Source organism: Sardina pilchardus, chromosome 10 (genome assembly GCF_963854185.1).
Source record: "Sardina pilchardus chromosome 10, fSarPil1.1, whole genome shotgun sequence".
NCBI lineage: Eukaryota > Metazoa > Chordata > Actinopteri > Clupeiformes > Clupeidae > Sardina > Sardina pilchardus.
The window spans coordinates 9,670,838-9,680,249 of NC_085003.1; positions in this window are offsets into that span (position 1 = coordinate 9,670,838).

Genomic DNA, 9,412 nt, shown 5'->3' on the forward strand with positions numbered 1-9,412 from the left:
AGTACAGATTTTTTATGCTCCTGCATGTACACATTTGGTCATCATCATAAACAATCCTATTGTCAACTTATGCATTTTTAGGCTATTTTCATTTGCAAACATTGCTATACAATGCAAATATACAACGAAAATATTGCTATACAATGCAAACATACAGCGCAAACATTGCTATACAATGTAAACATACCACGCAAACATTACTATACAATGCAAACATACACCGCAGCCTTGCTTCTCTGCGGAACTCTGCTGGGCCACAGTTGGCCGCAGTAAGGCCCCCGTAATGCTAGCCTGCTAGATCCCTAGGCTGGATCAGAGAGCCAGTGTTTTGATAAGCGTCAGCCTTTGATCTGGTGGCGTTAGCCCTGCGTCTCAGCCGTGGATGGGGGATCCCAGGGGAACACACACAGAGAGAGACAGCAGGGCCAGCCGGGTGACGGCCAACGCGGCGGGGCACTAAAGCTGGCCAGGGGTTTGGGCCCGCTCTGGTATGCGTGTATGACGGAGGGGGCAGGTGTGAAATACACACAGGGACGGACGATCGGCTAAAGGGTGGCATAGACCCTGGGGTGATGTGGCACTTACTGACATCTCATGGTGGGGTGGTGCCCCCCCCCCCCCACACACACACACACACACACACACTCAGACGCCTCTTCTCTCTCTCTCTCTCTCTCTCTCTCTCTCTCTGTCTATCTCTATCTCTCTCTCTATCTGTCCCTCTGGCTGTCTGCCCTGGTGGTCCATTTTGCTACATTTTTGTCACCTACAAATGGTGTTGAAACGGTCAGGCAATATTGTTTCGGGTGCCGTTGAATTAGTTACAGCCAAATTCTCCCTGTGTGGCATAGACATTCCTTTAAGTAAAAAAAAAGAATGGTCAGAAAGAAAAAACTAAACAAAGTGTGCCCTTTTGTCAACTTGAACGTCACTTTTGAAACCAGTTGTCTATGTCCTTTCACAAGGTAATCCAAGACATCATGTCCTGCCAAAGGTGTCCTTTCCATGATGTGTGCTGAAAGCATGTACCACCTCCATGCTAAATGCTTCACACTATTAACACATTACAGACATCAGGTCAGGCCCACAGTGCATTCACACTCAAGCAAGGAGGTGCTAGTCGCTAATAATCATCCTTGTCTCAATTAGAGTGGATCACTTGCCCTATTGTCTCTCCCTGTTAAGCATTGTAAGCAACTGTTGTCTAATTATAGTTTGCTGAATTGTTATGACTTGCTGTGTGCCAGTCTTTAGCAGAATACCCAGTGTGTAAGCAAACATGGCCTGCGAGAAAACAGATCACTGCTATTTTGTGACCAGATCAACAGTTTGCGTAGGATACGGATTAAAAATGTGGATTCAACTCAATGGTCTCTTTTTCAGATGTACTTTAATCCTATCTGTCTAAATGTTTTCCAACAATGTTGCCAGTGCAGTGTTGTGGTATTTTCTAGTGTGGGATTCACAGACTTTTTTTTTTTTTAAGGATAAGCTCAACTGGATCAGTTTTGCCTCTTCACTCCACAAGTGCCTGCTTTTTGCGGTTTCTTCCCCCATTTTGCTCAGTTGCCACTACCCAAATATTCCAAGGGTAATTTCAAGCGTAGCTGTGACAAAAGCTAAGGAATGTACCCAGCGTCAGACAGAGAGAAACTACCTTGGTGTTTATAGCAAGTGCAATACAGTTCCGTTTCGAACTTACTGTGCCAGGGCTCTGGTAATGGCCCCAGATGAAGTTACATAGGTACACAATGAATTGTAATCTGCCTTATATCCCCTTCAAATTATGACGAAATGTAAGGGCGCACACGACTTCACTTGCTCATTAATCTTGAATTAAAGAATTGCATGATGTGAGGACAAGTGGTAGATGTGTTATAAACAACGAATGCTCATGAAGCACAATGCATGTGGAAATTAGAACATTTCAGAATATGATCATCATAGGTGGTATGTTGTTGTAGTTGTAAGCCCAAGTGTTAACTCAAGAAAGTCTCTCTCTTTCTCTCTCTGTGTGTATGTGTGTGTGTGTGTGTGTGTGTGTGTGTGTGTGTGTGTGTGTGTGTGTGTGTGTGTGTGTGTCCACGAGCCCTATCCTCTCCCTTGCTGAACGGGACCCCGTCATTCTCACTGTCTCTCTCTCTCTCTCTCTCTGTCTCTCTCTCTCTCTTCTCTCTGTCTCCCTCTGTCTCTCTCTCTCTCTCACTCTCCCTCTCTCCCTCTCTCTCTTTCTCTCTTTTCTGATCTGGGCAGCTATTAAGCGGAGCTTTGGCGTGTGTGTCCAACATTATGGAGTATGTCCCTATCAGCACCTGCCAAGGCTGCCAAGGCTCTCTCAACTGGCAGCAGTCAAACAAAAGACTCTGAAAGCCGAGGGGCGCTGAGGCCATGGCGGCGCATTAAAAAAACCAACCGGCAACCCCGAAAAAAGGCAGCGGTGGCGTTCCAAGTGCTGAAATCCGACCCGTTGCTTTTTCAAAACAAAATTATCTGGGAAAAGAAGGAGAATGGAAATGACAAGGCTGAGCTCTTGTCGGGATGAGAAACATGGAACAGTAGATGGGGAAGTCACCCCTTATTGGGGATGGGGGGGGGGTTTAAGCTGATCTTTTGGCCCCTCAAAGGAAGTGTGGTCCTTTGGCTGAAACTGCTGTGTTCTCCGTGACAGCACCATTTGGACTTTGTCACACTCTGTCTATTTCCTTGAAGACGGCCATGCGAAATAGCTAATTTGTGGAACTTCCCAGGCTTTCCGGCGTTCAGAAGTATCATCTGCACTTTTATTTTTATTTTTTTTGGCAGACAAAGCCTACCCTACCCCTCCCTACCCCAACCCACCCTACCCCACCCACCCACTATACGCCCCCCAAAACCAAACCCCCTATTCTTCTCCTCCCTCCTACCTCCCCAAACCCCCTATTCTTCTCCTCCCTCCTACTGTACCTCCCCAAACCCCCTATTCTTCTCCTACCTCGCTATACTTCACTCGCTCATACTGATGAGCCCAATTAGATCAGATATCAAGAGCTCCTCTTGTTTTTATTGGTGGTTTTCATGGCAGGGGCCAGGTGGTGGTGCGATCGCAAGGCCGCAGGGGCCGGTATTCCTTTAGGGGGGGGTGCTGGTTACCATCCATCTCTACCGAGGAAACCGCACGCTGACGGGTTCCTGCTCGGTTGGATTTAAGGGCACGGCAGCGGCTAATCCGGGCTCCCACGGTGACGCCAAACACTAAAATGTGACCGCTAAGCGCGGTAGGCGCCGAACGGCCTGCGTTGGGTACTTAACGTGGGCACGGTGCCAGGGACGGAGTGGGGGGTCCGCTTTGTTGGCACCAGCGCTGGAAAAAAAAGGGAAGAAGTGAACATGGGCTTTGTGAGGAAGTGGCGTGCCATTGTGGTGCAATCGGGTATAGATGATGAAAGAGAAGGGCAGACTGGCTCTGAGATTGGGCAGAGCCCACCGGCAGGGACAGGGCTGTTGCAGCTTAGCCTGACACTAGGGGCGAGGAGCGCAGCTGCGCGTATGCCGCCAGGGTCGAGGGTGTGGAGATGGGATCTTGGAGTATGGTGTCATCACAGTAATTGTTATTGCTGCCATTTTAAACCCTGCTTAGAACTCTGTCTCAGATGCGCTATGTTGATGTTGATCTACTACCCTATCGTGTTTCAGTTTTTTTAAGTCAGTAGTGTAGTCTGTCCATGCACTCATCCCCAAGTGTGTTTCAGACAGGGACGTCTGATAGAAAAGGTCAGAATTTCAGAGCTGAGCAACTTTGATGAGACTGAATTAACTACTCATTTTACTGTGGAACCGGATCTTTTCCACATTCCAAGTGACTTTCACACGCGCACACACACACACACACACACACACGCACACACGCACACACACACACACGCACACACACACAGACACACACAGAAACCCTCCAGTTTGATTGAGTCTTTGTCCTTAGCTGTTTGTGGATAGAGCATGGAGAGGCGCATCAAGGCGCTGACACTGATGGTCCTCTAGGGCCAGCGGCCATGGACAATCCCATCAGCCATGCCCCATTAACATGGGTGATCATGGCTCCCTATCTCTGTCCTTTCTCTCTCCCTCTCTCTCTCTCTCTCTCTCTCTCTCTCTCTCTCTCTCTCTCTCTCCTTTCTCTATATCTCTGTTTCTCTTACCAGGGGCCTCACATCTAACCCCTGTCCAAGAAATGTGCCATCGGGATGAACTTTCATAAGACCATTATTACAGCCTCAGCATTGAAAATGTACACCTTGAAATGTTATTGTCAAAACTGAAGGCAAATGTGAACTAAAACTCATGACATTTTTTGTAGATATCTTCAAGTGTAAATACACTTACCAGGACTCTAAATGCAATAAATAAGGTTACACGCATAACATAGATGTTTGATGGGGAAAACACATGTAACACTATACAACCATGTTGTATAAACTTGAATCAGCATCAGATTTATGGTCTGCTTGTTGCCTCTTATTGTATTGACCGAACGTGTTACTGTCGGTTGTGAATTATTCTTGTAGGTTTAGTCAGGGTCCCAGTGAAGGCTTGTTGGTCACCAGAACACCAGACATATCACACACTGTATATTATACATTTCAGTGAGGAGAAAAAAGGGGTGAGCCAAACATATATATGCAAGCCCACTTGATCACTGATACAGTCTATTCTTTAGGTTCGAACAATAAGACAGAGAGCCCATAATTAACACTGATCTTAGAACAGCTAAGGGCTGTTGTTTAGCTGTTCTAAAATCAATTTAAACTACAGACTTGTGTGACTTATTGCTTTTATAGAATGGTTACTACATATATATGTTTGTTGTGGATGTGCAACGGCATTGAGCGCAATTCAGCCAATCATAATCAAGGAAACTCTCTGTTACTATCATAAACTATCCGTTTTAGAAATACTATTGTGCAATATCTAGACATACTATATACCACATCATTTACATGATAGTTAAGCTCCGTCAATAAACTCGATGAACTGCTAGATGTCGAGGTTAATATCTGGATTAACGATCAGGCCTACATTCACACATCTGGCTATACTCTGACCTCTACATTTCCACGGCAAAATGTAGGGTTTTTTTTCTCATGCTTTTTCTCTCGTCTAGTGTTTCAAAGACTTAATGGTTTCATGTCTATCGTATCTGTTAAAGCCCACGTAAGACCCTTGTCACTGTGGCACGTGAAGGACCCTGTCCATTCTCATGGCTTCTGCTCTAAATTGGTCTGCCATATTTGCGCCATCCCCAAACAAGGCTGGTTCTCTGATTGAGGCGGCAGCATGCGTGGAGTGGGCACCGTGGAGCTTTGCGCATGGGAGAGTGTGCGGCGGCCTCTTCCCAATACCCAGCTGTATCCAGGCAGGGGAGAGCCTGGAGCGGGTCTGAGCCCGTGCGTCGTTCTCGCGCTGGTGTTAATCATGCTGAACTGTCCCCACCCTTGCCAAGCATCCCAGGGGGTACAGGGAGGGGTGGGAGGGGGGGTCAGGGAGGGTGTGGGGCGGATGGGCTTTCCAGATGAGCTCTGCGGGGGTGGGGGGGGGGGGTGTTCCCCTTGTTTGGCTTGTTTGTTATTTCTCCGATTTCAGTCCACGCAAACACACGCTGACTCGACGATGCTTGAGCAAGCAACAGTAGCATTATTGAGAGCAGTGATCTGGAGAGCACTTTATACTTGCTAAGAGCTTAGTGTGCTCTAAGTACCTTAGCATGTGATTCTCTCCTACAGCCTAACAGTACACCTCCAATGTACAAACCCACATTTACGGTCTGAATCTCGTACCCTTGACCCGACGACCACGGTGCTTTTTTATCTCATTAGAAAAGCCTCTCTGACCTCTCTGGTCAGGTTTTGACAGAGGGAGGAAGCTCCAACAGGTGGCCTGTACCCCTCATGCTCCATCTGTAAAACACATATACTGTAGGCATGCTCTGCTACACACAGCAGAGGTTAGCTTGGCAAAGGCCAACCGGCAGCAGGAGGATTTATGTCAGTGTACAGTATAGCAATGTACTGTATGACTGCAGTATAGGGGTCATCGGTGGATCTGGAGCTACAGTTCTGTGCCAACATTTCTCATTAATATGAGATCGGTATCATAGAAGAGTTTGTATGTATATAGAAATGGATATGCTGTTTTATGACCATATTTAGTTAGATATTTCTAGGAGTTGTGCAATAAAGCCGTCGACTAACGTGAGATGGAAGGCGGTGGTTAACATGCATTGACACCATGCAAAATGTAAAAATGTATCGTATGTACAGCAACAGCAACAACCAAAAACGTTGCTATTCAACATGACCGATCAAGTATGAAAAGTAGTAGCAGCACACTAATTAATGACAAAGACACTTAGCACCTTCACTAATTGGCTCTTAAGCCCATCGTTCTCTACCCTTAAGTGTGCCCTTCTGACGGGAGTCCTAAGGACTGAACCCAGACCAAGTCCAGAGAGGAAGCACATGCCAGTTCCCTCTGTGCGGACGCATTAATCTCCATCGTGAACTGAAGGATGGGCTGTGTCAGAGAAGGGGAAATTAATTGTTATAAATTATTTATTGATTGTGTTTAGTCTGTGCTTGGCACGGGGTGTTCTTAACAGGTGGAGTTTACGGGGGGTGGGGAATGAAGGGAGAGGGGTGGTGTGTGTGTGTGTGAGGGGAGGGGTGGTTGTCAGGGTTGGAGAGGCTTGAAATTGGCCCTCACTGTCTCTAAATTACACTTCGGCTTCCTGTGCCCCCACCCCCAGGTCTCTGACCCACAACTGCAATGTATTTTCTGTGACTAACAGCTGTAATTCCCCAATTATCACGCTGTGTTGTCCAACTGCGTCGCAGGTTGAGTTACCAGGAGACCCTGGCCAAGCACACTGGACGCAGGACCTTGACTCCGCAAGCAGCACGGAGCCACAGCTTCTCTTCTCTTTCTTTTACCCCGGGGATCTCTCTCTCTCTTTCTCTCTCTCTCTCTCTCTCTCTCTCTCTCTCTCTCTCGCTGTCGTCTCTGGGTCACTCGCTGGACTATTCTCTGAAAAGCAGTCAATGCGTGCATTCCAAGAATAGGTAGAACAACACTTTTTATGGCTATAAAGTGTCATCATCCTGCTCTTGCTGTAAATAGGCTAAATACATTTTTAGACTTTCAAGAAGTCTACATTTCTGGAGACATCATACAAAATCAAATACAGTAGTCCTCATGATTGCTTGATTTCTGTGCATTCACATTCACATTATTATTATTATTAATTATTTTATTGCTCAAAACATTCAGCACTACGTTAGGCCATAATATCGAATACAATTACAAAAAATATTTCCCTGTCCATTACGAAAGGTCTGGAAGTATTGTTTTGCTGGAAGCAACCAACTAAATGTTGTGCGTGTGCAGTTTTCATAATCATGGATATACATTATAAATAAGCCATACATGACAAATCATGTATGATGTATTGCATCCTTTGGGCATTCATCTTTACTGTGAGTTAAATTCAGCATTATCGTTTGACAATTCCTTTTTTTATTTCCGCAGCTGGTCTAGTTGGCAGAAGATCGGTGTCGTGGATCACACAGACCTATACATAGTGTTGATTGTCATTCCAATTAATCAAGCTAGGGAGTGTTTGGGAGACACTTTTTATTGGCACCCTACCAGACCAAAGGTTATGCCAATTGATCGAGGCAATGGGTGGACATGAGGCTTGCAACCTTGACCTGAATCATCTGCCTTTGATGTGTAGTACTCTCAGCTGGCAGCTGGCATTTACCTCCGCAGTGATAAACTGAGTTCACTGGGGCATCAGTACCACAAGGTCTGTTTGGGTGAACTGAGGATTTCACTGTTTGTACCAATACAATGTTATTGTGTTGTTGGTGTCTGCATCATTTCCTTTTTTGGAATGAAGAATTACAATCTGTCATTGGTTGTTTTCGTTACCTCATCACTTTAGTTAATGGCTATTTTTTTGTCATGATTTTATGTCGCTTTGACCGTACTTACCTTGCAATATCAGAACAGTCTGGTACAGTGTGTACCAGGGGCCGCAAATAGGGTCAGTGACACATGAGGATAAGTGTTTACTCACTAGGATGTATTTACGGTATTTATTTTTTATTACATGCTCAATAAATCCACTGTAATAAGGACACCAAATAAAGTCAAGCAGTTTGTTTTGTTAATCTGATTGCCATTCACCCTCTGAAGAGTAATAAACGGCGCTATATTTAAGCTTTTGTCAGCAGTCCAGAGTATGTGCTGTGAGCTAAACCCTGCCAGTCTGATGAGAGTCCACAACATCAGTAATATATAGCTGTTGGACATTTCTTTCATCTGGATGCTCGGGCACATCTATTTATCTGCTGTATGCAGAGTCTCCTCATAAAACAGTCACGTATACAGTGGCACATGAATGTGCCTTCTTGAAGATGCCAGGACAACGCACAGCGTGTTCTTTTGCTGTATGTTGGTCGTTGAGTGTCACTGATTAACTTGTGATCACAATTAATCATGTAAGGGATAATCAACGATGCGCCATGCGTTTATAGGGAAATAATGCACGTTCGAAGTGGTAATAAGGTCCCGACGCCGCACTGAGCCAGACAAGTGCATTATTTTCCTATAAACGCACGCTGTGGAGTTGATTATCCCGCTGATTATCATACCACTGATTATCCCGCAAGCAGTGGTATAAGTCCAGTATGTATCCCATATGCTGTACTGTATGTACATTTCTATAGTGTATTTAGTAAGTCTAGGCTACTCAGTATTCTTCAGAGCTGGTGTGCAGGGCCTCTCACTGACATGGTCATCACTGCACACATCTAATTTGCCATGAGACCCTTTGCCCTCCTTTGCCTTCCATGGATTTTTGTTGTACTTTAGGCCCTGTACTTTAAGTCAAATTATTACCCCAAAGGCTCAAAAGTGGTGCACTCGCCCTCCTTCCCCTTCCAACCTCCCTGACCCCTGGCAGCCAACCCCCTGGCTCCCGAGAGAGCCCAGAAAGCCATGACATTACACAGCCTTGGCTCTAATTAAGGAAGGACTTTCTCCAGAACATCCATCTGAGTCCCTCGCAGCTCAAAACAAAGGGGCCAGGAGATCCTCTGTGCTGTCAACGGCAGGGCCTGCCCCTGGGCTCGGAATGCCTGGCCATGCGAGAGGCAGGAGGCAGGAGGATGGGGAGCGACGCGACCTGTTGAAAAGCTCATTTTCGAAAAACGTGAAAGGGGGCTGCTACATATGGGCTACTCCATTTTTAAGCAGGCCTCTTTTAACACTTGGCCCCGGGAGGTGGCGAAGAAAAGTTACCGTCAGAAGTACATGACATGGTATAAATAGGTCCCATGGGCCCCTTCCGGAGTGAGGGAGTCCAAACGCCCCTGTC